Source organism: Equus caballus, chromosome 4, assembly GCF_041296265.1.
Source record: "Equus caballus isolate H_3958 breed thoroughbred chromosome 4, TB-T2T, whole genome shotgun sequence".
NCBI classification, from domain to species: domain Eukaryota; kingdom Metazoa; phylum Chordata; class Mammalia; order Perissodactyla; family Equidae; genus Equus; species Equus caballus.
Genome location: NC_091687.1, coordinates 105669794 through 105695654, shown reverse-complemented (window position 1 = coordinate 105695654; position 25861 = coordinate 105669794). Strand labels below are relative to the sequence as shown.

Here is a 25861-nt window from a genome sequence, read left to right as displayed (position 1 = left end):
CAGAAGAGATAGTTTTTATGACCAATAAATATATGAAAATATACCCAACTTTACTAGAAGTCAGGGAAATCAAAATTAATTAAAACAATAAACAGGCACCATTTTCACTCCCCTCCCCAAACTTAGGATAAGTTGAAGTTTAACTAGATCAAGAGTTGGTGAGGGGAGGAAATGGTATTTTCATTTGTTACCAATGGGACAATGGGAGGATAATTGATACACTCACTATGGAGAAAATTTTGGCAATGAAAATAGTAAAATAAATATAAAAATTACATAAAACTACAATAGTAAAGTTAAAAGTGTGCATGCAATCCAGGGGTTTCATTTCTGGGTCTGCCCCCTTGAGAAACTTGAGACAGGTGCATCAGGAGATGCGTACCAAGACTTTCATTGCAACACTATTAAAAAGCAGGAAACATTCTAAGCAGGCCCAGTAACAGTGGAATAGATGTATAAAGCTTTCTGGACTCCTATAATATAATGAAATAAAGCAGCTAAAAGGAAGTTTCAACCGAGAGTCCGACATAAAACAGGTGTCAGGTACCAAAGGCAGGAGAGACAGCACGGAACTGTCCACGACACATCTAATCACCAGATCGCCCACCGCCGCGAGAGCACCAGCGGGCCAGGTGGTTGGAGCTCAGAGAGCACTGGTGAGGAACACTTTTCGGGAGAGACTGTGGTGTGAGTGTCACTCTTGAGGAAGCGTTGGGGCGATCTCCCCTCACCTCGAGCCTGGCGAAGGGGCTTCACGGAGCCCACTGGAGGGCTTGGTCCTTGTGCCCCAGCCTTGGGGTTCCAGCGAGGCGTGTCCGGCATGAGGCTGGGCCCAGGCGGCTGGCACTGCAGGTGGCGAGCAGCCCACTGCTCTTCGGGACCGGCATGTTCTGCCAGAGCGGGTGGGAATTAAAGGCCCACACGTGTCTCCTGCGGGCCACACAGGGGACAGCCATTTTGGAGCAACGTCAAACTCTGCCCAAGAGAATGGATCGTGGACCTCAACAGAGAGAGTCTATGTGACGCAAAGCCAAGAGAAGAATGCATTGCCTGGTCATGGAAGCAGTAGAATGTTCCCATTGGCGGCCTCGGAGGACTCCCGTGGAAATGCCGGAGGAGTATAATTTCACACACTTGCCAGGCTGGAGGCAGCAAAGCTGTCTCAGTCCAGTTCTCATCAGGTAAGAACTTTCCTATTCTCCTTTTCCTTCCCCTACCCCTCCCATCCCCCCGCCAAATGCTAGGAACGAATGCTGGGTGGGGAAGGGGAGAGGATGGCCCATGTCCCAGCTCGCCCACTTCTAGGGGAGGAGAGAAGTTGAAATCAAGTCCGAGCACTGACTGTTCATGGGACTGGACATCTTAATCGCTGAGTTCAGACTGCAGCCACAGGACTTGCTGTCACCTAAGAGTGATCATTAAAGTCACTTGGGCAAGAGAAATATTTCACTGAGGAAGTTTAAAGGGACAGTGAAGGGCAAAGATAAAGTTGCTTTTATTATTACCTCTCGAGTCCTACAAGTTCAATGTACCAGATGCGAGAGCCACACAGACAGCTTTCAAAAATAGGAAGTCATATGCAAAGGAATTTGAGATGAAGAACTATTCATTCTGCATTATGCCATTTGGGTTTTAAAAACGTACCCAGAACAATACTCAATATTGTTTATGGATACTCAGATATAGATGTAAAAGCATTAAAAATGGGACTTGCCCCTAGAATATACAGAAAGTTGTCAAAATTCAACAAAAAAATCCAATTAGAAAATGGGCAAATGACATGAACAGACATTTCACTGAAGAGGATATACAGATGGCAAATAAGAACTTGAAAAGATATTGATATCATTAACCATTACGGAAATGCAAGTTAAAATCGCAGTGAGTGACCGGCCTGGTGGCACAGCAGTTAAGTTCACACATTCTGCTTCGGTGGCCCTGGGGTTTGCTGGCCTGGATCCTGAGTACAGACATGGCACCACTTGGCAAGCTGTGCTGTGGTAGGCACCCCACATACAAAGTAGAGGAGGATGGGCATGGATGTTAGCTCAGGGCCAATCTTCCTCAGCAAAAAGAGGAGAATTGGCAGCAGATGTTAGCTCAGGGCTAATCTTCCTCAAAAAAAAATTTTAAAAAAAACAAACCACAGCGAGCTATCACTACACACCTATCAGCATGAGTAAAATAAAAAAGATGATAACACCAAATGCTGGTGAGGATACAGAAAAACTGGTTCACTCATATATTGCAGGTAGGAGTGTAAAATGGCACAGCTACAAAAAACAGTTTGTCAAGTTTGTACAAAACTAAATATATGCTCACCACATGTGATGGTTAATTTTATGTGTCAATGTCACTGGTCCACGGGGTACTCAGATATTTGGTCAAACATTACTCTGAGTGAAACAGCGCATAAAACATTGACCGGCTTAAACTAGTTTTGCTTCCTTAAAACAGGTTGTTGTTTAGTCAAATCTCGCTCAATAACAGAGACAGCACTGCGCACGTGCCAGGAGGGAACCCACAGCCCCAGCAGGACCTCCGCCTTCACTAAGGAAAACCTGGCTTCCAGCAGCCCGAGTAGCTTGACTGCCATGTGTGGAGTGATTGGAGACCAGCCCGTTGGCTTACCTGGGCCCAGCTGCAGCTTAGTAGCCCCTAACTCCTTAAATTTTGCCCCAAACTTTGGGTGGAGACAGATTTGAGAGCTTTTCTTCCTGTCTTCTTGCCAGTCAACTTCACAGTAAAGCTCTTTCTCTCTTCAAAAGCCAGCGCACTAGTATTGGCTTCTACGTGCATGGTGTAGGAAGCCCTTGCTCGGTAACACGGGTGTGTCCGTGAGAGTATTTCTGGATGAGATTAGCACTGGGGGCAGCCAGTCGCAATGTCATGAGGATGCATCAAGCAACCCCTGGGAAGAGGCCCACATGGCTAGGAACTGAGCCCTCCTGCCAACAGCCAGCGAGGAACCGAGTCCTCTTTCCAACCGCTACGTGAGTGAGCCGGCTCAGAGTGTTTCCTCCAGCCCCAGGCAAACCTTCAGATGGCTGTAGCCCCAGCTGGCATCTCACGTGCAACCTCATAGAGACCCTGACCCAGAACTGCCCAGCTAAACCACCCCAGATTCCTGAACCTCCGAAAATGCAAGATATAATAAAGGTTTATTGTTTGAAACTTCTAAGTTTGGGGGTATTTTGTCATACAGGAACATCTAACTAATACAGAGTCCTTCTGCCACCAATGCTGACACCCTCCCCGCCCCCAAATCAACCAAGCCTCTGGACCACTTCGGGAAAGCACAAGAAAGACAGCAATTTGGTGATGAGAGAGAAATCCAAAGAAACAAAGAATTTAGAAAATTGATGTCAGCATGGATGGAAGGGGATGGCTAAAGGAAAGACAAGAGGGAGAAGTGAGCATGGAGGGCGGGAAATATGAAACAGAAAGCTAAAATAAAAATGGAAAGTTCAAGTGCCTTAAACAGATGTGGGATTTGGAGGTGAGGTGGGCGAGGACACCGGGTCTCACACTAGAGGATATTTGAGAGTGATCTCAACTGAAAAGCTAATGATGAACATTCTAGTCCTTAATAAGCAGCAACTTGCTTCTGGGCTTCATCTTCTGCCTGTATACCAAGCCAAGCATAGACTTTGCTGTCTCAAATGGAACCTTCAGTGACCTTCCAAGCTGATGCCAAGAAGTCGTGGTCCCTTTGGGGAAAGGAGGAGAGTTATGGCATAAGGGAGTGTGTTTACAGTTGAGCAGGGCTAGCAGCTCTCTGCTAAGTCAGAATGAGCAGCCTCTGTGTAAGTGGAAGTGTAAAGAAGCTTATTAATTATATATTACCCTCAGCAAGAGGGGGTATAGCTCAGTGGTAGAGCATTTGACTGCAGATCAAGAGGTCTCTGGTTCAAATCCAGATGCCCCCTTTGAGGGTCCTCTTTTCCTCCTTGAACTGAACTGACAAAATCAAGTTTACAGAGACCACGCCCTGTAAGGGAGGAGGTTGGCTAGAGCCTATAAAACCTCATGTGGCCATCCTTTATGATTCAGGGTCTGGTCAGGCACTCAGCATTGCCTTGAAGACCAAGGACGAGTCCATCCCCAACACCCTCTTTGAGGGTCTGTTTCCCAGGGCCCCAAGGGTACCGATTTCTGTATCTGACAGGGTCCAGTCCAGAGATGTAAACTGCACCGGTTATTTTAATAGAGAGAATTTAATGTAAATAATTGTTAACCAGAGTATCAGTTTCTTAGGGCTGTTGTAACAAAGTGCTACGAACTAGGTGGCTTACAACAACAGACATGTGTTGTCTCACATTCTGGAGCCTAGAAGTCTGAGCTGCAGGTGTTGGCGGGGCCGTGCTCCCTCTGAAGGCTCTAGGGGAGGGTCCCTCCTCGCCTCTTCCAGCTTCTGGTGTTTGTGGGCAATCCTTGGTTTGTAGACGCCTCACTCCAGCATCTGCCTCCATCTCCACGTGGCAGTCTTCTCCCGCAGTGCCTCTCTCCTCTTCTTAGAAGGACACCAGTCTACCAGATCAAGAGCCCATCCTACTCCATTGTGCTCTCACCCTAACCAATTACATCTTTGACGGCCCTCTCCAAATAAGGTCACATTCTGAGGTGCTGGGGGCTAGGACTTCAACATGTCTTTTTGGGGGGCAGAACTAACCCACAACAACCAGAATGAGAAAACTGAAAGGCAAAAAGGGAAGACTGAGTATCATGGGGTAGTATCTGGAAGAAGCAGCTACCGCCCCAGGGCTGGGGGACCAAGCAGAAGCAGATGAAGTTGCTAAGTCTTACACACTCGGGGAGTATCTCTGTGGATCATGGACTCAGATCTATAAGGAGATGCTAATGTCCCTGAGGAGACATGACAACGCTGGTCCCATGAGCACCAAACTGCAGATGGCAATCACTGTTGCTACTGGGATGGACTGTCACTGCCGGCTGACGCTCACAGGAACCCAAAGAGTGAGAAGGAACAAGTGCTTCTTCCTGCTCCAACATTCCAGTCTCCCTCTAAGAGACCTATTGGCAGGAGCAACCAGGAAGCCACCTGGCAAAGGATAAGCGTGGTTTACAGAGTCCGAGACCCGGCATCACAGAGCGGACCACAGTAAGGTGGACTTGGAGCTTAGAGAAATCATTTCTTCAATCATTTCTTCAGATGGCTCTTCTCACCCAGCAGTTAAAGAGTTGAATATATGGAGATTTAGGGCAATGAGAGAGGGTGTGGCCTTGTGCAGAGAGCTCTGATCCATATCCAAGCAATGTGCGTTCTATCTTTGAGGTGTTGCCTGCTTGGCCAGGCCATTGGGCATTTGAGTCTCTGTTTTCAGGTGCCCAGTGCAAAAACCACAAGATAGATGTCACTATGGATCCCTGTCAAGGAATGCTCTTCAGGTTACTGTCCTCATTCGGGGACTGTAGGCAGAGAGGTGGCAGAGCTGCAGGAGAAAGGAACCTGTTGCTCCTTCTGAGGCAGGGAGATGAGTTAGCTGCAAAGCAGGTCTGGCAACTCAGCCAACGCATGCCACAGGGGCACCAGGGACGGAAGCTCTGGGTATGGCTGCGGAAGAGGATGTTAACTGGACCTACTGGTATGGCAGGGGGTGTAGCTCAGGGGTAGAGCATTTGACTGCAGATCAAGAGGTCCCCAGTTCAAATCTGGGTGCCCCCTATCATTTTAGTCACTAACAGTGGTAAAGGAGTTCTGGTTTCCTCTCGCTGAATCCAGTTTCCAGGTCAAGCAGAGCAGCTCTTCTCAGGGGATGTGTTTGCTCCATTCCTCTGATTTTCCCACTGTCCCCTCACCTGGTACCCACGCCCTCCAATGTGTACTGAATCTCCTGCCTTAGGGTTAGGACTCTAGCCTTTGAAGGTAGCCAGAGAGAAATCTGAGATCACCAACAAAGCCTTCGACTGCTGGCTGATGTCCCAACAGTTGCAAAGGAAGCTGGGAGATCGTGCAATAACATGTTCAATCTGTTGAGAGGAAATAATAGCCAACTTAGAGTTCTATTCCCAGCTAAACTATTCTTAAAGAACAGACAAAAGCTGAGAGAGTTTACTGCCAAAATACTCTCATTAAAGAAAATTTAAAAATATGCAGCTTAGGGGCTCACCCCATGACCAGGTGGTTAAGTTCACATGCTCTGCTTCAGCAGCCCAGGCTTTCACTAGTTCAGATCCTGGGTGCAAAATGGCACCACTCATCAGGCCACGGTGAGGTGGCATCCCACATGCCACAACTCGAAGGACCCACAACTAAAATATACAACTATGTATTGGGGGGATTTGGGGAGAAAAAGCAGAAAAAAAAAAGAAAAAGAAGATTGGCAACAGTTGTTAGCTCAGTTGCCAATCTTTTTTTTTTTTTTTTTAAGATTTTATTTTTTCCTTTTTCTCCCCAAAGCCCCCCGGTACATAGTTGTGTATTCTTCGTTGTGGGTTCTTCTAGTTGTGGCATGTGGGACGCTGCCTCAGCGTGGTCTGATGAGCAGTGCCATGTCCGCGCCCAGGATTCGAACCAACGAAACACTGGGCCGCCTGCAGCGGAGCACAAGAACTTAACCACTCGGCCACGGGGCCAGCCCCATCAGTTGCCAATCTTTTAAAAAAATAATAAAAATAAAATATACATCTTAGAGAAAAGTAAAATGAGCCCAGATGGGAGGTCTGAGATACGAGAAGAAATGTTGAATGAAGAAATTGGTAGGTATGTAAGTAAATCTAAAAATCATTGACCGTATAACACAATATGGATGTCTAATTTATAAAGTTTTTTTAAAAGATAGAACTAAATACTGGTTAATTATAACATATAAGGAATGAGGTGATAAGAGTTAAAGTATCTTTATGTAATTTGGAAGAAGGATAAAGATACTGGTTAACTTTAGACTTCTAAAATTTGCATGCAGAATTTTCTAGTGTATCATTTTAAAAGCTGTGGTTTTGCCAAGAAAAAGGGGATCAGGGAGTGGAGGGCATTTGCTAGTGGCCTTGCTAAACACTCATTAAGTCTAATTATTTGTTGATTCTTTTAGATTTCCTATGTATATGACCATATCATCTAAGACAAAAGTTTTATTTCCTTATTTCCAATCCTTATGTATTTTATTTACTTTTATTACCTTATTGTACTGGCTACGACCTCTACTATAATGTTGAATAAAGGTGTTGATAGTAGATATCTTGTCTCATTGTGTTCATGTGAAAAGCTGTGAACTTTTCACCATTAAGTACATGTTGTGAAGTATACTTTTTATAAATGGTCTTTATCAAATTAAGGATTTTTTCCTCTATTTCTAGTTTGCAAAAAGAATTTTTATCATAGATTGATGTAAAATTTATCAAAACTCTCTTTTTTTGCATCTATTGAGATAATCATATGATTTTTCTCCTTTAGTCTATTAACATGGTGAATTACACTTACTGCTTTTTGTAAAATTAAACACACTTTGTATTCCAGATATGAATCCACCTTGATCATGAAGTTCTATCATTTATATATATATATGTATAACCAGTTAGATAATAATTTATTTAATTTTTTTACCTATGTTTATGAGTGAGATTGGCCTATCTACTTTTTTGTACTGTCCTTGTTGGGTTTTGGTATCAAGGCTAGCCTCACAAAAGTAGTTGTAGAATGTACTCAACTTTTCTATTCCTAGAAAGATTTTTTGTAGAAATAGTTATTATTTCTTACAAATGTGATAAAACTCACCAGTGAAACCATCTTATCTGAATTTTTCTGTGGAACAATTTTGAAATGACTGTTTTAATAAAATAACTATTTAAAACTTAGAGGACTACTCAGCTTTTCTGTTTTTTCTTGTGTCAGCTTTGGTAAGTTGTAGTGTTTTTTGAGTTCTTGCTCAATTTCAGCATAGCATAGTGTGGTAAAGTCCTTGGACTTTCAAGACATAAAGTGTGGCTTCAAATTCTGGATCCTACCTGAGTGACCTTGGTGAAGTTGTTTAACTCTCTCAGCCTCAGTTTTGCCATATATAAGATGGGAATGATAATAGAAACGAGCACAATGATAGTGCCTAGTTTGTGAAAGTGTTATGATGATTATATAAATTAATCTCTTTGAAGTACGTAGAATAGTGTCTGCACATGGTAAGTTCTTTGTACATGTTTGTTAAATAGACAAATTGTTTTGTGTATTATTTTTCATAATGTTCTATGATCATTATTTTAAAGTCAAAAGAATCTGCAGTTTTTCTTTTTGATTTTTGATATTGGGGGAGTTTTTTCTGCTTTCTTATTTTTCTTATCAGTTTTACCAGAAGTTAATCAATCTTACTTTTCTTTTCAAAAAACAACTTTTGGCTTTGTTAATCTTCTCTGTTGTGCGCTATTTCGTTAATTTCTGCTGTTACTTTTCTTTCCTTCTTCTTTCATAGTGTTCTTTTATCCAGTTTTTTAGTAGCTTCTTGAGATGGATTCTGAATTTATTTTTATTCTTCTTTTCCAGTATATTGCTCAAAGCTATAAGTATTCCTCTAAATGCTGATTTAGTGTCCATCAATGGATGAATGGATAAAGAAAATGTGAGATACACACACACACACACACACACACACACAGGAATATTATTCACCATTAGAAGGAAGGAAATCCTGTCATCTGTGACATGGGTGAACATGGAAGGCATGATGCTAAGTGAAATAAGCCAGACTAAAACAAGACAAATACTGTATAGAATCATTTTTTTGTGGAATTTTAAAAAAAAGAAAGTCAGACTCATAGAAACAGAGAGTAGATTGGCTGTTGCCTGGGCCCGAGGGGTGGGGGAATTAGGGGATATTGGTAAAAGGGTACAAACTTACAGTTATGAGATCTAAGGCTCAAATGTGCAGCGTGGTGATATAGTTAGTAATACTGAATTTTATGCTTGAAATTTGCTGTGAGAGTAGATCTTAAGTGTTCTCACCAACAATAAAAAAAAGGTGACTATGTGAGGTGACATTGTGTTAATTAACTTGAGTGTGGTAATCATTTCACAATGTATATATGTGTCATATCATCATATTTTATATTTTAAATATATTACAATTTTATTTGTCAACTGTACCTCAGTAAAGTGGGGCAAAAAGAAACCAAACAAAAAATTCTAAATTATTCATGATGTTCTTGTCTCCTTTTATTAATTAATGTGAAAGGTATGTAAAAATTTCCCACTCTAATTCTAGATTTATTTATTTCTCTTTGTTATTCTGTCAAATTTTTGCCTTACACATTTTGAAGCTATATTACAAGAAGCCTAAAGTTAGGAATTCTTGTATCTTTCTGGTAAATTCAGCCTTTTATTATTCATAGGTGACCTTTCTATCTCTAGCAGTATTGCATGTCTTAAAGTTTATTTTGTCTGACAGTAAGATACACCTGCTTTCTTTTTGTTAGTGTTTTGCAAGTCATATATTTTTTTCATTCTTTTATTTTCAATCTTTCTGTATTCCTAAGTTTTATAGATGTGTCTTTTGTAAATAGAATATAGAAAATTAGTTGGTTGTTTTAACCCAATATGACAATCTTTGTCTTTTAACCTGAGGCATTTAATTTATTTACTTTTAATGCATTTGTTGATGTATTTACATTCCAATCTACCACTTTATTTTGTGCTTTCAATTTGCGTTACTTATTTATGTTTTTCTCTCCTTCTTCCTTTTATTTTGTTTGAATGTTTGGGATTTTTACAATGCCATATCTCCCCCTGCTACTTTGAAAAATATAAATGCTATTTCTTCTATTTTAGTGGTTATACAGCAACTCCATATAAATAGTTATTTCTCAAAGTCTATAGTTAACCAATAACTTTACGCTCCTCTCAGGTAATACAAGCATCTTAAAACACTTTAACTCCATAACCTTCCTCTTAACTTACATGCGGTTTTTGTTTTTTACATTATTCCGTAAGCTGTTTTAACCTCATTATTGTTATTATTTTACACAGTCAATGTTCACTTAGACTTATTCATATATTTACTAATTTTTTGCCTGTTTCTTCCTTCCAACATCTCAACCCTGCTATCTAGATCATTTAGAATAAACCCTTTAGAATTTCCGTTAGGGCATACCTGCTGTTGATGAATTCCTTCAGTTTTTGTTTGTCTGAAATTGTCTTTATTTTACCTTCACTCATGAGGGATATTTTACCTGAGTACAGAATTTTGTGTCGACAGTTACAGTATTTCAGTACTCACAATTCCACTGCCCTCTAGCTTTCATTGTTGCACCTGAGAACTCAGTTGTCAATCTAATAGGCACCCCATTGAAAGTAGTATGTCTTCTTTTCATGATGCTTTTGAGGGTTTCTTGTTGTCTCTGGATTTCTGCAATTTTACTACAATAACTCTAGGTATGGATTTAATCTTGTTTATTATGTTTGAGATTCATTGGGGTTCTTGAATGTGAAGTGTGACATCTTTCATTAGTAGTAAAATGGTCTCAGCCATTGTCTCCTCAGATATTGCATCTGCTTCATTCTCTTTCGTTTCTTCTTCCAGGACTCCATTTAAATGAACTTCAGACCTTCTCATTGTATCCGCTATACGCATTACCCTCTATTCTATAGTTGCCATACTTTTGTCTCTCTGTGCTTTGTAATGGATAATTTTCTTCCCAGTGTTCTAATTCACGGATGTTTTTCTTTGGCTGAAACTATTCATTGAGCAGAACATAGACATATTCAATGAGTTTTTAATTTTAGTTATTGACTTTTAGATATAAAATTTCTATGTTGTTCTCTTTTCAAATCCTGTTGGTTACTTATTGTGCTTCCCAGTTTCCTACTGAAATTTTCAAGCTTGTCGTTTATCTTCCTGAACACAGCAAACATTGCTATTTTACAGTGTGTTTCTGGCAGTTCTAATATAAAAAGTTCCTGTGTTTAGTTCTTTGGTCTGTTGTTTTTATTGATTTTCATTGATGGTTTTTTGCGTCCCTGTGTGCATAGTTATCCTTAACTATGTGTTGGACATTGTATTCCAAAATTTATTGGGAGAACTAGTGTGTGGGGATGACAATATCTTCCTTTATTTGGTTTTTCCAAGTATCTGAGGGGCTGTAGCAGTTAGGAAACCTCAAGATAGTTTCAAGGCTTGAGTTTTCTGGGCTGTTCAGATGTCACAAAGATCAGCCATAAATTCTTACACTGGCTGTCTCTTTCAGTTCACTCTTGCTTCTCAGGGTCCTAGCCCAAAGCCAGAGATAGTTTTACTAGTGTCCCCACTCTTAGTGGGCCCAGAATTCTTGCCTCTATCCCCCTAGTCCCGAGAGGCTTCCAAAAGTCCCACTTAGCCTCTCAGCTACCTCTTCTGGGCTGGAAAACACTCTCAGGACCAAAGCAGCCTCCGATGCGGAGATTTAACTTTCCATATCCCATCCTTTCCAAGTCACCATCTAGAATTTCCTGTCTAACTAGTTAGCTCTTTGATGCCTTTAATGAGATGTTTATAATATTTTCTGAGCTTTTTGATGTGTCCTCATAGGAAAGATTATTTCAAATTATCTTGTTCACTAAGGAACAAGGAGATTCCTCAGCAGGATTCTTTATGCCATTTATATGTCTTGAATATTTTTATCCAAATTTAAAAAAATTATCATATAAAGTACAGTCTACTGCTAAGCATTCTCAGTAAGGAAATACTCACCCAGGTTAAAAAAGAAAAAATGGTAGGAGAGAAAGGAGGGAGAGGGAGAAACAAGTGTCCGAGTCTATGTAGAGGCAGCCCTGCTGAGAAATCCCAGCGAGAGGACAGAGGCTTTGCCTTTGATACGGTTCTCAAACCCTCCCAGTCACCTCTGGGAACTAGGAAGATGGATATCGATCCTTCAAAAGTGGCAGCAGCAAGAACAGAGAGAGAGCCTTCTTTCTGGAGATTACAGTCAGGTTGAGTAAATGAGACTTTTAGAGAAAGTGAAGTCCCCACACGGACCATGAAGGCCGACTGTCCCCAGGGGGAGGTGGAAGTGGGCTGGGCTGACTTCATCAGCCTCTTCAGTGAAATCTGACGCCTGTAGCTACCGTGTGGATGGTGCTCAGGGCAGCATTCTTGGAGCAGGTCCTGATATAGACCCTGAGTTTTTATCACAAGACAAAGCGCAATACTTAGCGGTTAAATGTGTGGGGAAGGGTTAGAAATTCCAGCACCTGCTTCAGTAAGTCAAAAGGGCAGAGAAAGAGGGGGCACCTGGATTTGAACCAGGGACCTCTTGATCTGCAGTCAAATGCTCTACCTCTGAGCTATACCCCCATTCATGTGTGGCCTTTCATTAGCATCTTTTCACCCATGGAACTACGCACAGGATACTTATGCGTCTATACTTCACTGTTTTTCTGCATGTCCCAAGAGGTGGCGAGTCTTCTCTGCTATGGTCCACTCTCCCATCTTCCCCTCTCCAACCTCAACTAGTCCCCCCCAGCCCTCCTCTTCCTCAGGTTGTGGTCATGCCACCAACCTTTACACCCGGAAAGGTCAATTGAGTCTATAAGTGTTTCTACCTGAGCCGGCATGTAGTTATCAGGACAGGAGCAGTTGGTCCTAGGTCTTCAGTGAACCTCACATTCAGCTCAGGGAGAGCCTCCTCCATACTCCAAGGCCTCAAGGAGAGTGCTCCTTGTTTCACTCATTCATTCATTCACTCAACAAACACTCAGATCATGGTAGATGCCAGGCCCAGTCATCCATGTTGAGGATACAGAGACAAATAAAACATTGTCCCTGTTCCCGAAGAGTCTTAGTCCGAATAAGAGACAAATCTATGCACCAAAATATTTCCAGAGAGTAGCAGAAGCCCAAGCGGAGAACTGTGGGAGCGCGGAGAAATGAGCCACCCGGCCTGGGGAGTCAGGAGCGGCTTCCTGCAGGAGATGGACAAGGAGGAGTTTGGTGGATGAAGAAGCTGAGGAGGCTTGCAGGCCAAGGGAAAAATAAGAACAAACATTTAAAAAGCGGGTCAAGTGTGGGGCCAGCCCCGTGGCTGAGTGGTTAAGTTCACGCGCTCCGCTGCAGCGGCCCAGGGTTTTGCTGGTTCGGATCCGGGGTGCAGACATGGTACCGCTCGCCAGGCCACGTTGAGGTGGGGGTCCCACATACCACAACTAGAAGGACCAGCAACTAAGATATACAACTGTGTACCAGTGGGGATTTGGGGAGATAAAGCAGAAAAAAAAAAAAGATTGGCAACAGTTGTTAGCTCAGGTGCCAATCTTAAAAAAAATTAAAAAATTAAAAAAAAAGTGGGTCAAGTGTGTCTGGAACTCGGTGAGGCTTGAGACTGATGCCACACAGAAAGTGTGCTCATCATCCCAGGAAACATTTTGCAGTCCTACTAATGCAACGAATGGGACTCAGCCGTGTCACTGGGGGAAGGCCTGTGACACACAGCATGACTAGCCCTGACCTCACTTAACCCTCACATCCACCCCTCTGTTGTCTAATTCTAGAGATGAGGACACAGGTTTGGCCAGAACAGAACCCAGGTGCAGACAAGCACCAGCATTTGTCCTAGAACACAGGACAATCAATACAGGAACTGGAGTGCCCTAGGGGTCAGGAGCTAATATGGGTGACAAGAGCAATCACCTACCTCCTCTTTATTTGCTACTTCACAGCTAAAAGCAACTTTAGCAAGGGGGCACCCGGATTTGAACCAGGGACCTCTTGATCTGCAGTCAAATGCTCTACCCCTGAGCTATACCCCCTGGCCTACTCTTATGCCTTAATTGTACCTCTTGAACTGTGCAGCCTTCTGCAGTTCTTGGACTCCTGCAGCCAAGCTCCCAGGAGGGGGCAGTCGGCCCCATGACAGCCTGGCTCTCACTGTCATCACTTACTCGCTCGTCCACCTATAGACACCCACCGACCAGTTCCTGTGTGCCAGGCTCATCCTTCCTTCTTCCATGTTCTCTCCCTCTCTCTCTGGCTCTGCTTACCTCTACCACCCTTGCTCTGTCTACACTGCAGGGGGCAGTCACTGGCTCTCCCAGCCTAATAGAACTCTGCTCCCCTCCTCTCCTCCTGCACTAGGGCACTCAGGAGAGAGAGGTCTCTGCATGGATAGAGGAGCAGGTCTGGGCCAAGAACCTGGCCAGGACACCACATCCTGAAAGACAGATGGCCCCCCTTCTCCCTTTCCACCGTATGCTTATTTATTCAACCCCCCCTTCCCTCAACCCCCGGCCCCATCCACTCAACCTGCTAAATATTGTGGAGGAACAAGGGGAACCAGCCCCAGGTTCCCACTTGGGGAAAAAACTGACTTGGCAGGGGGTGGGGCGGGGGGACAGTGGACCATCAGGATAGCTTGCCTGTGAGCCACCAGGGCATGGAAGATGACGGGTTCCAAGACTTCTGGCAGACACAGGCAACTCAATGTGGGCCTCGAGAATGGGGAGTAAACCAGGGGAGGGGGCTGTCCTCTAATCTGAAAGGCTGGGCCATGGTGTGGGACAGAGCCGCAGAGAGCTCCCCACCCCCCATTAATGGAGAAGCCAAAAAAGGCTTTGAACCCACATCAACCCTTCCCAGCGCCGCCCCTCCCCATCCCGTCTCCCCATAGAAGCAGTCTCTAACAATGACACTCACAGGGCTTTAGGGACATAGCTGTCTTGTCCAGAAATACTGAGGAGGGTCCTCAATCTCCTGGGCAGATTGTGCCAAGTCTACCTAGCACCTGAAGTGATGTCATACATACTGTGTTCTCCTCTTTTCTTGAGGCCTCTTCGACATACCAGAATTGGCCACAACCTCCCTCCATTGACCCAAGGGGATGACACTTTTAGTTCCTACTGACTGCAGGGGAAGAGTGTAGCAACCAGCCAGCCAGCATAGCTGACAGAGCAGGAACTGGTCTCTGACGGGGCATCCCAGGGCCTACCCCCTGCCTATACGGAACCTCTCCCACACCAGATGAGCCCAGCCTGGGGAGCAACTTCTTCCTGGCAGAAACCTGGCAGTGAGGCCACCAGCTGGCTCCTGCTACACACCGGACCCTTACCACTCAGTCTCCACGACGTCATCCCTTCCCACCCCCCATCAAGTGGGGTGCTCCTCCAGCCCCCTCTAGGAAGGAGAATTGTTTGAGCAGCTGACCTAGGAAATGGGCCTGAGGGACTGAAGTAGCCCAGGGTGTGCGCCTGGGCTGGGAGGGTTGGGGAAGGACAGGGATGTAGAAGGAGATGACGTCAGCCCTGGGGGCAGGGAAACTGCTGCCTGGCTTGGCCTCTTGGGAGGTGGGGCAGCAGGGGAGACGCAGAGAGAAGACACCATGAGGACAGTCTGTGGGAGAGGCCAAGCCACTGACACTGGGGTGGCGAGGAGACAGGTCTTTGACACTGTTTTAGTTAATTGTGGTTTCTAAGAAAGAAGCCATGACTAAGTACAGTCGAAATTTTAAATTACCCAGGAAAGCAAGAAACGTGGGTTCTAGGCACTGAAGGGCTGTGCAGTTTTCAACCAGAGGAAGTGAGTTCTAGCCCAGCAGCGACCAGAGCAGTAGCCAGAGAGACGACAGGATCCGAGGGTCCTCTGCCCATTGTCACACAAAATGTTCAAAGGGCGCTGTCACTGCTGCTTCATGTTGAGGAAAAACTGGCAATTTTTACATTATCATACCATAAAACAGAAATATTTTGGTTTTTACACAGCAAATTTCGTAAATTTTTTATTGTTGTATTTCCAACAGTTAAAGAAAATTGGTTTCTTTCTGACATTGGGGGCTGGTGGCGTGACTTTGAGTTAGGCAAAACATTCTTAGATATGACACCAAAAGCTCAAGTGATAAATTGGACTTCATCAAAATTAAAAACTTCTGATCTTTGAAAGACTGTTAAGAGAAAGAAAAGACAAGTCAGAGACTGGGAGAAAGTATTTGCAAACCATATATCTGATACAGGACTTGGACCAGAATATATAATGAACCCTCAAAACTCAATCATAAAAAACAAACAAGCCAAATGAATAAATGGACGAAAGACCTGAACAGACACTCTAGCAAAGAAGATATATGACGGCAACAAGCACATGAAAGTCTGCTCAACATCGTTAGTAATTAGGGAAGTACGAATTAAGACCACAATGAGACACTGCGACATTACAGCAGAATGGCTGACCAGAGCGAGGGTCGGCGAGGACGTGGAGCGACTGGAACATTCCTACACTGCTGTGCAAATGCAAAATGGTACAACCACTTTGGAAAACAGCTTGGCAGTTTCTTAAAAAGTTAAACATACGCGTAGCATATGACCCAGCTATTCCACTCCTAAGTTCACCGAGAGAAATGAAGGCACAATCCACGCACCCACGCACCCAAGGTTCACAGCAACTTTATTACTTAAAGCCCAAAACTGGAAACAACTCCAACATTTACTGACAGGAGAGGATGAGCAAACTGTGGTCTAGGCATCCAACAGAAGAATTCTGTTTTTTTTTTTTTTTCTAAGATTTTTATTTTTTTTCCTTTTTCTCCCCAAAGCCCCCCGGTACATAGTTGTATATTCTTCGTTGTGGGTCCTTCCAGTTGCGGCATGTGGGACGCTGCCTCAGCGTGGTTTGCTGAGCAATGCCATGTCCGCGCCCAGGATTTGAACCAACAAAACACTGGGCCGCCTGCAGCGGAGCGCGCGAACTTAACCACTCAGCCATGGGGCCAGCCCCAGAAGAATTCTTGTCAATAAACATGAATGAACAATTGACGCAACAATAGGGATAGATCTCAAATAATTATTTTGAGTGAAAGAAGCCAGAGCAAAAAAAGAATGCATATGGAATGATCCATTTACATAAAATTCCAGAAAATGCAAACTCATCTGTGGAGACAGAAAGCAGACCAGTGTTGCCTGGAGTGGTGGCAGTATTTTAAGAGACTAGTATTTTACTAGGAGAAAGAAGGTAGGGAGTGGGAGATTCTGGGCTCCAACTGGGACATAGTCCGTTGCATCTCTCTCCCACTTCCCACTCCCTTCCCCAAAGCTCTGTGGGCTCCGGCCATCTCCTTGCCCAGCACCAGCGTAGAGCATTTGCTTTCACACCTGGAAGCCAATTCATCTTCTTATCCGGGAAACTGAAGCCCCCAGAGCTGATTCATTCAAGGCCTTGGCGTCACTGACAGTTCTGCAACCCCCACCCCCGCCCCTGGGCTTCTGGGTGATTCTCCCTCCTGCCCATTTCCCTGAGTCTCTCAAAGGTACCCCACGAGGCTGGTCCAGCACCCAGGGAGCAGCTGAGCAGTTGACATCATTGACCCTCTCCTCTGACCACTTGTCAAGTTCTTTTTTTTTTTAAATAACTTGAAGACAGTTTATTCTTAGATATGTAAATTATTTTATTTTATTATTATTATTTTTTTGTGAGGAGGATTGTCTCTGGGCTAACATCTGTGCCAATCTTCCTCTATTTTTTTATATGTGGGATGCTGCCGCAGCATGGCTTGATGAGTGGTGTGTGGGTCTGCACCCAGGATCCAAATTCGTGGACCCCAGGCTGCCAAAGCAGGGTGTGCACATTTAATCACTACGCCACCAGGCCAGCCCCACTGTCAAGTTCTTTGTCAGTTTTCATATACCTCTCACTCCCAGGACATGACCCCCACCTGCCCATCCCCTTCTGGCTGTCCCTCTGTCTTTCAATAACTTCTCCTTCTCAAAAGTTCACACTTTTCACTTGCGCAACCCCTTTCCTAGCCTTAGCACTGTGGTGATTCGGCCTCCAGGACGCCCCCTCACCAGCCCTGATGATTTGGGCCTCTGCTCCTCCGCTCTTTACCCCCGGCCTGCGTCTCTGGTTGTGCTTGGTGATCTCTGCCTCCATGTTGATGAGTTCCCCCATCCCTGCTCCCTCAGTGCCTTGACCTCAGGACTTCTTGGCCAGAGGACACAGCTGGGACCTGGTCACCACAGGAAACTGCCCCACCTCCAAAACTGTGAACTCTGAAGTTCCCTACCCTCACTTCAATCTCTAATTCTCTAGTTCTCCCTCTACCAACTCTATCCTCCTCCCTCAGACCTTCTCCTTCCTTTTACCCCACACTCCTCCCGGCCTGCCTTCCCCTTCCTACCCAACACAGAGTCATGGCTGGCCATTTTGATCTTGGCTTCCTCAGCTGTTCTCAGGGGTCCCAGAGGGATAGGACAGTGGGGACTAAAGCTACTATAAGCTCCGGATTCTGGAGAAGCCTGTATTAATCATGTTTTTTTATTTTCTGTATTTTATGAAGCTTTAACATCTTGGGACTTTGCATGGGCCAGGAAGGGACTGCCCCTTCCAGGGTTGGCTAATTCCTAGAGATAGCAAACTCTTGCCTACAAGCGTGCCTTTGATATGCAAACCAACCAAACCCCCTTCCATGTCCCCATCTGCATCCTTTTTCAGGCTCTTGCAGTCCAGAGCACTATCCCACTGCCCTAAATCACCCCAGGGTCAGGTACTGGACAAGTAGGGCACACCCCCATAGTCCAGAGCCCGCCAAAATCACTCAGACCATCCAACCCTAAGCCTGCTTACCCTGCCTTGCCCATTTCTTCCCATGCAAACCACAACAAGGCACCTGCCCACGCTCTCCCCCCGGCCCCCGCTCCTGCTGTCTCCTGACTGACCCTGGTGCTGCCCTGCGTGGCCTGCTGTGCCCCCTCATCTTGGAAACTGTGAGCGGCAAACTATATTTTCAATGGCAGTCATCTGATCTGTTGGCCTCACCATGTTTGAATAAAAAAAATCTTGGGTCCATTTTAAAACAGAGCCAACAAGTGCAGACAAAATCTTAGCCTCAAAGACTCCTGAGAAGACAGAGGAGTGAGCAGAAGTGAACTAAAACCTCCACCCCCACAATGTCACCCTCAGAGCGTTCGGACCCTCCTCCTGGATCTAAAGGCCTCTGCGTATCTCCACCAGTCATTGCTCTTCCTTTTCCACTAGGCCAGGCCCTCCTTGTCCCTCTCCCTTGTCCCAGGACATCTGTGTCAACAACTGAAAACATGAAAACCACTCCTGCTCAATTCTGGACCCCATTGTCTGGGAAATGGCTGTCTAACCTTTTGCGTTTGCATCAAAATCTTTCTAAAATTAAAAATGGGATCTCCCAGACCAAAGATCTTCATAACATAGAGCAAGTACTCTACCACCAAGCTCTAAGCCCATCTAAAATAAGCTGTCCCATTAGCACATTTCACATGACCAGCCACCACCAAGGCTCTAATGATGCACTAGCCATCATATCAGCTCCTCAAGAAGCTGAGAGGTAAGCGACTGCAGGGGACCATATTGCCTGCCATCCACCTCCCTCCATTGTGCAGTCACTTAATCTAGTCACCCATCAATCACAGCAGTCACATCTAGGAGTTCTGTCTTCACTCAACATTCCTGAATCTCCAAAACGGGTCGCGTCCATGAAAAACAGAGCCCCTTCCCTACAGAGCCAATATTTACCTGCTGGGTTACTCTCCTTCTCATCCCTCATGAGAACGTGGCCCACAATTCATGAGGCTCCCTATCGTCCTTGTGGGAGTGAGGCATCGCCTGGGCCAGTCATTGGTAACCCTCTTCTGGGACCCAGCTTCACGTGAGCCTGCTCTGGAACCAGAGACCTCTTCTTGCCCTGAGGTCTGTCTGTATCCCAAAGTCCAGGCCCATGGGGTGCCTTTGCTGCTGAGAGACACTCCACAAGGACCTCACTCTCCGGCCACTCCCTTCCCCAAACCTCCCTCTGCTGACCTCCAGTCAGCTCTCTGCTCTCTCAGGCCACCACCATCATCCTGTTTGGGGAAGGACACCCAAGTCAGGGGGAGGATGGTGGGGATGAAGCTTCCATGAATTCTCATCTCAGGGGGAACCGAGTTATTGTGTGAAAACAAAATGAACTCCTAGCAAGAGAATGAAGTGAGCGTATTGTAATAATAATGATAATAACTAGGGCCTGGAGTCGGAGAGAACTGGGGTTGACTTCAGACCTGACTTTCTATCATGGTTTTACCACTTATCAGCTGTAGGATCCTAAGTCAGTCATTTAACCTCTTTGAGCCTCTATTTCCGTATCTTTAAAGTGGGAACAACAATAGTGCCTGTTCCTGTGGTTGTTATGCATGTGAAATGATTGGGTCACTTAGAAGTACCTGGAGCAAAGTAAACAATAAACATTAGCTCCCAGTACTATCGATAAAATGTTACAAAATTTGAAAATAAACAGCGTCAACAGCAAAGATCCTTTGATAAACTCCCTGTTCATCACAACGCTCCTTAAAATGGTAAGGAATTGGAAACAACATAAGTGCCCAAACTTATGGGAACATGTGAGACAAGGTATGTCAGGCCCAGCACGGCCTCTCCTGTCTCCCCAGCCCATCTCCACAACCAGTGCTTCCCCTGACCTGGCAGGATTGGTCCACACTCCAGCCCCACACTCCGTGAGCAGACCCTTCTGCACTGAAACTGTTCTCCCTGATGGAGCCAACCTCGCAGATCACTGACTCTGTGGAGACCCCGCCCCTGCTGCCTGTGCTCTGGCTCCCCCGGGGCCTTGCACACACCTCCATCATCACACACATCACACACATCTATATTCCCAGAGGCTGGACCTGTGCTGGGAAGTAAGGCAGGGACAACACGGCAGATAACATCAGGGCATGATCACACCTGGGCCTTAGACTTAGAGCACTTGGCGATTGGAGGAGGAGGAGGAGAGTCCAAGCCTGTTGGAGCTGTACGTGTAAGATGCAATTCCAGCCTGCTGCGTGCAGCTGCTCCTTACAGTGACTGATGAAAATGGAGGTCGAGAGGCAGGAGGCCAAGTGACCCAGGCATCTGCAGTGAAGCTGTGCTAAAGGAGGGTTGTCCCCAGCATACCTGGGCGGGAAGTGTTGGGGACAATACGGTTTAACTGAGGTGGAGTGTGCTTGCCTCCACCTGGGAGGCCACCCAGGAGGACCCTCAGACAGTTGCTCACCTGTGGGACACCCGGCTTGCTATCTTTCCTTCCACCCTGAGTCTGCCCACCCTCACAGCAGCTACCTTCTCATCCCCTGCTCATGCTCCTCCACAGCCCCCATTCGTCACACACAAGTCAGATATTTAGCTGGACACGGGAGCTGCCCCACCTGGTTACGACATTGACATACTTCCATACTGAGGTCTCAAGTCACCCCAGACCACTCAAGCCACCAGCCACCCATCTCCCAAGATACAATAACTAAAGTAAGGCTGCCCTGTTCCATCACTGTGGCCACCATCCTTCTGAACGCTTAGCTCATTGTTAAATCTTTTGAATATCACTGTCACATGTTCTCACAACAAATTACCACGATGTGAATACTTACCTGGCAAGTCGTGCTCTACCTGGCTGGTAGATAGTTTGTATTATTTTATATTAACTCTTGAGTTGCTGGTAGGTCTTCAAGCTCCAGAAAAAGCCCCTGAGGCTCTACTGGAAGCCAGGCTGAGGACACACAGGTGCAAAGGCATTAGTTGGTTGTAAGCATTGGGGGTGCAGGTCAGTGGCAGTGCATTTGCCTGCAGGGTAACAGGTCCCTGGGGCAGACCCCAGTGCCCGCTACCTGTCTTGTCCCGTTTTGCTCACTAAGGTAGGCACTGCCATTCTCGTTCCTCTAATGCTGGATCAGAAACCCTTCATCCCACCACACTGCAGACACCTCAGCTGCCCATGGAATCACCCCTCAGCGTGTCCATGTGTTAACACCGTGGTCCACAACCCACGTGGCCTTGGGCGAATGTGCGCTTTCCACGTGTGTGGCACTTATTTCAATCCATCCAACGTTCACCCACTGATTCAACATGTATTTATTGAGCATCTGCAATGCACCGGGCACAGTTCCAGGTGCTGGGAATAAACAAAGTTTAAGACAGTTAACATCCCTGCCTTTATAGAGCTTATATTCTTGGGGAAGTGGTAGGTGATATCTGACAACAACCAAAAAAAGATGTAAACTTCAGGTCATGAAAAGGGCCAGGTAGAAACATGAATTGGGTGAGCAGATAGGTGATTAGGCGATGAGAAGGCGGAGGTACTGTTTTAGATAGAGACATTGGGGAAGCCTCTCAGAAGCAGCATTCGAACAGAAGTGAGTGAGTGGGAATGACAGGAAAGGCTCTAGGGGATGAACAAGCAGATGGAACAGGAGATGCCAAGACCCTGAGGAGGGAAAGAGCTTGACATGCTGTAGGAACAGAAGGAAGATCAGTGTGGCTGCAGCAGAACAAGGGGCAGGAGGCCGATGATGACTTTGGAGAGATAGGCAAGCTCCTCAGTGGGAAATTTCTATTTCCACTTGTGTGATGAGGAGCCGTCAGAGCTTTGGAACAGGAGAGGGACATGATGGGAGCCACATTTTTAGAATATTACTCTGGCTGCTATGGGGAGCATTGATTGGAAGAGAGAAGAGTGTAACCCAAGAGATCACACTGGAGATTGTTGGTGAACTGTGGAGCGGATAAGAAACGGTCGGGCACAGGAAGCATTTTGAAGGTAGAGCGGGTAGGAGTTACTGATGGACTGGATGTGAAATGTGAGGGCAGAAGGCAAGTCAAGAACCATGCCTAGGTTTTTGGCCTGAGCACCCGGGTGGATGGTGGCTCCTTTGCTGGTCTAGAGTAGGATCAGGAAGGAGGAGATTTGAGTGAGAGTGGGAAATTAATAGTTCTGTGATGGGTAAATGAAGATAGAGATGCCCATCAGAGATCCAACATCAGGTAGCTATTCCAGTCTGGAGGGTAAGGAGTGCTCCAGGCTAGAAATGTAATCTGGGAGGCATCAGCATGTAAATGGAATTTGAAGCCATGGAATTAGGAGTTAGAAGTGACAAGAGAGCCCAGGACACCACCCTGTGTAGACTAATATTTCAAGGCTGGTGGAAGAGGAGAGCAGGCCAAGGAGGCTGGGAAATAGCAGCCAGTGGGGTAGGACAAAGGTGAGTGCAGCGTCTAGAAAGCTTAGTCTTCACGCATTTGGAGGAGGGAGTGGTCATCGTTGCAAAAGTATGAGAGGCCAAGTAAAAAGAGGAGAGAGAATTGGCCTCCGGCATTGGCAAGATAATGACCAAATACAGGTCACCGATGCACTTGATAAATCTGTTTTCATGAATCAGGTACCCTGAAACCTGGATTGCAGTGGGATGTAAGGAAGTGGAGTCTGTGAGTATAGGTGATTCTTCTGAGTAGTTTTGCTGGGAAAGTGGAGTAGAGAAATTGGGCAGGAACTGGAGCGGTCATGGGATCAAGAGAGACTTTTTGAAAGATGACGATATTAAGGCATGCTTATATGCCTATGACAATAATCCCATAGAGAGGAAGAAAATGTCAACGCAGGAGACAGAAGACAATTGCAGTGGGGTCCTTGGGAAGGCAAGATGGGAATTTAATTCACAAGTGATAGATTGGTCTTGATAGATGAGCATGAAAACACTTCTTTTTAACAGAGGGGAAGGCAGATTATATGAGTACAGTCAGAGACTGGTTGTTTGGAAATGACGGAAGGAAGGTGGACGTGTTCTCATCTGATAGCACCAATTTCTGAATAGTCAAGATATTTAACTACAATAGAAGACAGGCAGGAAGCGTTGAGGACTTGAGAAGAGCACAGAAGAGTCCAAGTAGCCGTCTCAGAAAGTGAGAAAGCAAGTGTATCACATAATGCTGTTGGACTTGCCCAGCTGTGTTCAAGGCCGACATGTGATTCTGGTCACAGGTGAATCTCGTCTGCAGTTGTGTGATGTGATTTTTCCCCCAGCACTGTCTGGCTGCTCAGACGTGGGCATGGACTAAGTGAACACCTGGGTTGTGATTTTGCCAAGTAGATACAACACAGGGAGAGAGGGCCAAACAGGTAAGAGGATTTGCAAGAGAGTTGATGCGCTGGGCCATGGAATCTAAGCTGTGTGGGCAGCAGGGAGAGGACACGAGGGGTGAGATGGATGGTGAAAAGTAATATGGGCAATGGAAAGAGGACTTGACAAAGTCAGATAGAAGGTCATGGTCAGATACTGTGTTTGAAATCAAGACCTCAAAGGCGGCAGTATTACTGATAATAATAGTGAAGTGTGCGTCTCAGATTCCTACTTTATATGCCACAGTGCTTAGCTTAGGGCCACCTACCACCCACTGATCTACAAGCCCCTTAAGGACAGGAATCCTGCCTTACTTCTCTTATGAATGCTCCGCCCTGAGCCCGAATCCGGGGCATAGTAAGTGTTTAATAGATATTTGATGAATGAATGAATGGGAAATAAATCCTGTATGAACAGCTATGCTAAGAGCCCCCACCTCCTCAAAGTGGGAAATGGGAAAGTTCACTTGAGTTTAGGGCAGAACAAAGGACAGAACTCAGGCCAGGTGGTTGAACCCCAAAATAAAAACTCCAGGTATCTCCTTAAAACTTCACTGTTTTTCTACAAGCTTTTATTCCTCAGACCCTGGTGCTGACAAATTAAACTATCTCCACCTGCCCACTTCTCCCTGAGCTCCTTCAACAAGGGCCTCCTTCTCAGAACTGCACCTGGAGAAGGTTGGGGGTGGGGAGCCTGAGGGAGGAGGGAGAGAATGTGTAAGAAACGATGGAGGTCAGATAAGGAGGGGCCAGTGGCTGGTTCCTGCCTTTTATTGAATGCCTACCATGTTCCCATCTGTTCTGGGTGCTGGCTGATTCAGAATCCAGTTTGGCACTCAAGGAGCTCATGGTCCACAGAACTGTCCCCACTGCAGATATACCTGCCAAGGGACAAGGTGATCATCATCCTCGTGTCAGGGCACCAGGAGTTGTCCCTGCATCCAAGGCCAAGGGCCCTTTTGGGCTTGAGCTTCATGTGCAGAGCAACAAAGAGAAACTATTTTCTTGTTAATGTCCTTCTCCACAGCATGAGGGCGGGGGATGAGAAGGTTGCAAGGGCTGTGGGACTAGACCTCCAGGGTAGGTAGATTGTTGAGAAGGAGCAATGCTCAGCCCAGCTCACCACAGTATTAGCATACCAGTCTAGTGTCTCTCCTCTCTGTCTCATCCTCCTCCAACCCAAACACTGCAGGGCCAGACAAGGTTGATTTTGTTTCAAGTTTCAATCTGATCACTCCCTCTAGTGGGCATCTGTTGAGTCTGTGTACCCAGCATCCATTTCTTCAGCTCCTTGAAAATCTCCCATTTCTCATCACCTCTCTCTCCAAATACTCTGCCCTGAAAGATGAACTCCAAGATGGGTTCTGGAAGTGCAAAATGTAAGGGGGCACCTGGACTTGAACCAGGGACCTCTTGATCTGCAGTCAAATGCTCTACCACTGAGCTATACCCCCTGATGGAGTTATGGTTCTACTAATATCATTTCACCCCTAGAACTATGATGTGTTAATAGTGGCAGGCAGCAGTAGAGATTAAATTTCAACTGACATAAAATTTTAAAAACAAGAGTCAGAGAGACAGTGAGAATGTCAGAGAAGAAGCTGACTTCCAGAAACTCAAATGTTATCAGGACTCTCTCCCTCCAGCTTTCTTCTTTTGTCCTCTCTTACATCAGCTTTAATCTCTCAAACCATTCTCTCTATGCTGCTGACACCTCATCTCCAACCTCTCCAGGCTCACATCTCTACATCTTGGTTGCCAGACAGTAAAAGGGTTAATTCTGAAAAATTCTAGAGAAGGACTCTGATTGGCCTGGCTTGGGCTCTGTGCCTATCCATGACCAACCACTGCAACCAGGGGTCAGGGTCCCTGAGTGGTGTAACCATTTCAGGAGTGAGGTCATGTAAGAAGGTATCTGCTCCCACTCAGAATATGTGTCCATAGTACAGGGAGGGAGGGACTCCAAAGGAAGTCAGGGGTAGCCAAGACATGGCCACAGGGGGCCACCCCTGCA

General features: G+C 45.6%; 5 non-coding genes across 5 annotated transcripts; 2 read left to right on the top strand and 3 right to left on the bottom strand.

Annotated features, from left to right (window-relative positions):
• Positions 1-3857: 3857 nt before the first annotated feature.
• Positions 3858-3929, top strand: TRNAC-GCA (transfer RNA cysteine (anticodon GCA)). Its single transcript has one exon. It is a non-coding gene; the product is annotated as a tRNA-Cys (tRNA).
• A 1685-nt stretch (positions 3930-5614) lies between these two features.
• TRNAC-GCA (transfer RNA cysteine (anticodon GCA)) lies at positions 5615-5686 on the top strand. Its single transcript has one exon. It is a non-coding gene; the product is annotated as a tRNA-Cys (tRNA).
• Positions 5687-12200: 6514 nt separating this feature from the next.
• TRNAC-GCA (transfer RNA cysteine (anticodon GCA)) lies at positions 12201-12272 on the bottom strand. The gene has a single exon. It is a non-coding gene; the product is annotated as a tRNA-Cys (tRNA).
• A 1379-nt stretch (positions 12273-13651) lies between these two features.
• On the bottom strand, positions 13652-13723 carry TRNAC-GCA (transfer RNA cysteine (anticodon GCA)). Its single transcript has one exon. It is a non-coding gene; the product is annotated as a tRNA-Cys (tRNA).
• Positions 13724-25229: 11506 nt separating this feature from the next.
• On the bottom strand, positions 25230-25301 carry TRNAC-GCA (transfer RNA cysteine (anticodon GCA)). The gene has a single exon. It is a non-coding gene; the product is annotated as a tRNA-Cys (tRNA).
• Positions 25302-25861: the final 560 nt, after the last annotated feature.